Source organism: Petaurus breviceps, unplaced genomic scaffold (assembly GCF_028583685.1).
Source record: "Petaurus breviceps papuanus isolate PSGF00001 unplaced genomic scaffold, PetGlider_PUasm1.0 138, whole genome shotgun sequence".
Taxonomy (NCBI): Eukaryota; Metazoa; Chordata; class Mammalia; order Diprotodontia; family Petauridae; genus Petaurus; species Petaurus breviceps.
The window spans coordinates 2,863,698-2,869,083 of NW_027185694.1; the positions used below are offsets into that span (position 1 = coordinate 2,863,698).

At 39.8% G+C, this 5,386-nt stretch overlaps 1 protein-coding gene across 1 annotated transcript in view; it reads left to right on the forward strand.

Moving 5' to 3' along the window:
• FRMD3 (FERM domain containing 3) overlaps nucleotides 1–5,386 on the forward strand; it is a 348,473-nt gene that overhangs the window by 245,019 nt on the left and 98,068 nt on the right. The gene's annotated exons all lie outside the window — the stretch shown is intronic.

Consider the following 5,386-nt stretch of genomic DNA (forward strand, 5'->3'; position numbering starts at 1 on the left):
CTTCCTTCCTTCCTTCCTTCCTTCCTTTCAGTGTTATAGGCTGAATTGCCTCAGTTCACACAAACTGAATGAATAACAGACTAGGGAAATTATCCTTAGTTTTGCTGCCTGCAAATATGGAATATAATTAGCAGCTCAAGTAAATGAAGTGCTTCCTGTCATGATTAAAGCTGGCATTGCAGAGGAAAGAAACAGAACAACCAGCCCGAACTCCCCAAACGGCGTCTCCTGAGCCCCTTCCTTTATTCTTAAAAATCTCTCTCTTCTTACTTTCCCCTTCAAAAAGAGGGGAGAGACTGTGCAGGCTTCGTGGGTGTCTTTTCACAGTGAGCGGAGCAGCCGGTATGATGCTAACAGAGGCATCGTGCTTCCTCCCCCTGGGAGAAGCCTGACCTCATATCCAGGAAGAGCACATCTCACAATATCCAGGGATTGGAAAGGGCACCAGAGGGTCTAGTCCAATATACAGGAGCAAGAATCCCTTCTACAAGTAGGCATCCAGCTTTTGTTCGAAGATTTCCAGGGAGGGGGAACTCACTACCTCTCGAGACAACCCACTTAGCTTTTGGATAGCCCTGCCTATTATTCTGGGGCAACTAGGTGGCTCAGTGGGTAGAGCGCTGAGCTTGGAATCAGGAGGACTCATCTTCATGAGTTCAAATCCGACCTCAGACAGTTACTGGCTGTGTGACCCTGGGCAAGTCACTTAACCCTGTTTGCCTCAGTTTCCTCATCTGTAAAATGAACTGGACAAGGAAATGAAAAACCACTCCAGTTGCCAAGAAAATCCAAAATGGGGTCATGAAGAGTCGGATGACTGCACAACAGCAACAAAATTAGAATACGAAGTCCTTGGGAGTAGGGACCAGCTTTTTTTTTTGGTATCCCTAGTACATAGTATGGTTTCTGGCGCCTTGTAAACACTCATTAAATGCTCACTTGCTAACTCTCTCCATCCACTTATCCTTCATCTTTCTAACTGGAAGAAAAATAACTGGAAATATAATGAGTTACCTGTCTCTGAAAGTATTGTAGTAGTAGCCAGACGACCATTTGCAGGGATGTAGAGAAGAGATAATCCACATTAGCATGGAAGTTAGACCAGATCTAGATTGACTTCATCTTGGCTTCATATTGAGCTGATATACACGGAGGCTTATCTCCTATTATTCCACAAACTTTCTCTCTCAGTCCATCTTGACTGTTTCTCTGTCCCTTGAACATGCCCTGAATTCTCCTACCTCTTTACACCTGCCGACCTTGTTATTTGCGCCTGGAAATCCACTTTCTCTCTACTCTTCATCTATTAAATTCTCATTTACTTTTTTTTCTTTCACATTTTATTTTATTGTATTTTTTAATTAATTAACTTTTAGTTTGAAACATTCGGTTCCACAAGTGCCCCATTTACCATTTAAAGCTTGATTTGGAGGCTGCTTCCTCCACGAAACTTTTCCTGATCTTCATTCTCAATAACAATCAATATCACTATCATTATCAGTCTTCAAAATCAATAACTTTTTCCCTCAAACACATCACAGAACACCATGTTTTGCAGATTCTAGATGCCCTTGCCATGTAATATTGTATATTACAGCTGTTCCTTATTGATCTACTAATCTGGAAACACCACTGAGGGGGGAGCCTATATCTTACCTGAATTTTTTGTCTCTGCTGGGGCCTTATTGATAAGAGGTAGCTTGGTACCATGGAGAGAGAGTCAGCCAGCTTTCAAGTTAAGAGGACTTAGGTTTTAGTCTTGCTTCTGATGTGTGTATGATGTGTGACCGTGGACAAGTAATTTAGCCCTTTGATGCATTAGGCCAGCAGTTCTCAAATTTTGGGGTCTTAAGACTCCTTTACAGACTTAAAATTTATTGAGGATCCCAAAGAGCTTTTGTTCATGTGGGTTATCTATCAATATATATTATATTAGAAATTAAAAATTAAAAAAATTAAAAATTTCAAAAATATTTATTAATTTAAATAATAATTAACCCATTACATGTCAGTATAAATAATATATTTAAAGAACAGAACTATATTAACCAATGATTTTAATGAGAAGAATGGCATTGTTTTGCATATTTTTGCAAATCTCTGTAATGTCTGGCTTAATAGAAAATGGCTGAATTGTCATATCTACTTTTGCATTCAATTCTTTGTAATATATAGATTTGAGTGAAGTATATGAAGAAAATCTGCCCTCGCACAATTATGTAGTTGGAAAAGAATGGAGTATTTTAATAGGCATATAACATCTTAGTATTATTTTGATGATAGTTTTGACCTCATGGATCCTCAGGGCATCTATAGGCCACACTTTGAAAACTACTGTTTTAGGCAACTCTAATTAAGACTATAAGCTGACAATAAGGTACAAGGACCTACGTTGGTGAAGGGCTTTTCTCATCTAGAAATTCTCTGAGCCTAGGGAATCCTGGGTCTGACCACTATTCCTTCTCCCTGGTGCCCAGCAGTGTTCTCTGGGTACAGTAAGTGCTTATAGAATGTTGAATGAATTAATGAATTCCTTTATTGCTCTTTGCCATTCTGTAGATTTTCAGTTTTCTTAGAAAAATGTTAGGGCCTGTTAAAAAAACATTAAAATTACCCAAGACGTCAGTTTTCACCACAGGATATTAGGTGAAGAAGGAGAGCTACAAGCTGTCTACTCTGCATGTGAAAAACACAAAAATACCTTCAGGTATTTGAGGGAAAGTCAAGTCAAGCCAAAAAGCATTTATTAAACACTTAAGAATTCTGGGGCAAGTTCTGCAGTGTACAGTCCTCATGGCATATTTGCCTTTGAATCTTTGGGCACTTTACGCATCAAGAGATGGCATAAATTCCTTTCTGTCTTATGAATTAAATAAGTTAATCAACAAACAATATGTATTAAGCACTGGCCTAGGTGATGTAAATAAATACTGGGCACTGGTGATGTAAATACAAAGAATGAAATAATCTTTACTCTCAGACAGCTTTTTTTCGGGGGGAGACAACAATACATATATAAGTATAAAAAGGAGATTATATACACGCATATAGTACAGTTATATGTGACGTAGCCGGGCTTTATGAGTTAGAAGGTCAAGAAAGTCTTCATGTCGAAGGTAGTGAGTGAGCTGTATCTAGAAGGAAGAGAGAGAGATTCTCTGAGGTCTAAGTGTGGAGGCATGCATTCTAGGCATAAGACACAGCCAATGCAAAAGTATAGAGATAGGAGATCCCTCCGCTAAAGGAAGATCACACTATACTGGTAGTTTAAACCATAAAGAATTCATCATACTTTAAAGGATCTTATCATTCACACTCTAAGATGTTTGGAGGGTCTGTTCCCACAGATAGCCTGAGTGACTGGAGGGACATCCTGCTTCCAGGAAAGAGATTCTCTCTTCACAGGGAGAAAGGGCTTCCATGCCCTGCAGTACTAGAAGTTATGAGTTTTCCTTGCTGTGCATCAATCCTACACATGTGCTTTTCTCTCATTGTTTGCTTAAGTCTGAGCCCCCTCTTTCTCTGTGTACTGTGTATTTTCATGGGAAAATGAGCCCCTGGTTCATGGGGGGGGATTGTTTTATATTGATCTTATTGTGCTATCTATAAAATGACTTTATTAAGAACTAAGTAACCCTGTTTGATGGTTGTTAATAAGAGACACACTAGTGGGGGTTCATGAGCTCTAGAAGGAGGACGAGTCAACCATGGAGTTATTGGTAGAACCCAAGTGAGGTCTTGCCTGTTTGGGGACCTAATATGGGAGCTTGGGTTCAAATGCAGGGAGCAGCTTAGAGGGGGTGCAGCAAGGAAAGGGTTAAATGGAGTTGGGAGAGATGTATTGGGAAATGATTTTTACATTGTGGCACAGGAACAAAAAATATCAATAAACCTTTTTTATGATTAGAAACTACCGTTTACCAGAGAACATAACAATTGTCATTTGCCTATATGGCCATCACAAATTGGAGACATATGCAAGAACTCATAGTAATGGGGCTCTAGGGATAGTGAAAGAGAACATTAAAAAGTAAATAATTAGTTTGAGAGATACTTCTTGCTGTGTTCTATTGGTATTTAATGGGGTGCTGCCACCAAATACCTCCACTTGTGAACACAGCCATGTATAGATAGATGGAAAACCACAGTGATATTGATGCTGCTTCAAAATGGGGGATGGTGCCTGGACTTGGGATTTCATTGGTATAGGGAACTTTTACCTGAGTAAACCTCCAGTCATGGTACTGTCATGGCAGCATCCTCTCTGCAATATGTGTATGTATGTGTGTGTGTATGTGTGTGTGTGTATGTATATATGTGTGTGTGTATATATATATATATATATATATATATAATTTATACTTATACACACATTTTTATTTTTTGCAAGGAACTCAGGGTTAAGCAACATGCTCAGGGTCACGCAGATAATAAGTGTTAAGTGTCTGGGACTGGATTTGAACTAAGATCAGCCTGACTCCAGGGCCAATATTCTATCCACTGTGTCACCTAACTGCCCCTGCAATTTATAATCTTAAGACAAATGCCTACAGCACTGAGAAATTAAATGACTTCAGTGCCCTGGGTCACATAGCTGCTATATGTCAGAAGGAGGACTTAAACTCAGATCTTCCTAGCTTTGAAGCCAGTTCTCTATCCTTTACAGCAGAGGCATCAAATACTTGTTTGCAGGGATCCTTATGCAATGTTTAATGGCTTCTATTTCTATTTGAGTTGGACACCACTGCTCTGGGGTAGCTAGGTAGGTCAGTGGATAGAGTGCCAGGCCTGGAGTCAGGAGCACCTGAGTTCAAATCTGTCCTCAGATTTCCTGAGTTCAAATCTGGCCTTAGACACTTATGAGCTGTGTGAACCTGGGCAAGTTCCTTCACCCTATTTGCCTCAGTTTCCTCATCTGTCAAATGAACTGGAAAAAGAAACAGCAAACCTCTCTAGTGTTCTTGCCAAGAAAATCTCAAATGGGGTCACAAGGAGTTGGACACAACTAAAAATGATTCAACAACCACCGCCACCACTGCTCTACACCATGTTCCCTCTCTTTAAAATTAATGGGGAAAAGAAGCTAAATGAGGTATCATGAATTATGAATTGTAGCCCTCCACCTTTCCTACTTAGCAGCAAATACACATCCGAAGAGTTCAAGGGTAACCTTGGAGGATACAGAAAGAGCAGTTGCTGCCATGGAATTCCTTGGTGGCTGGGAAGAGGAAGATAACAAACACACTGTGTTAGGTATGCACTTAATCCAGACTTTCCTTTAATTATTTCAGAGTGGCATGAAACCCCCATTGGGAAATATTTGCTGCATAATGCTCATTGTTCTTAATCTCTCTCTCTCTCTCTCTCTCTCTCTCTCTCTCTCTCT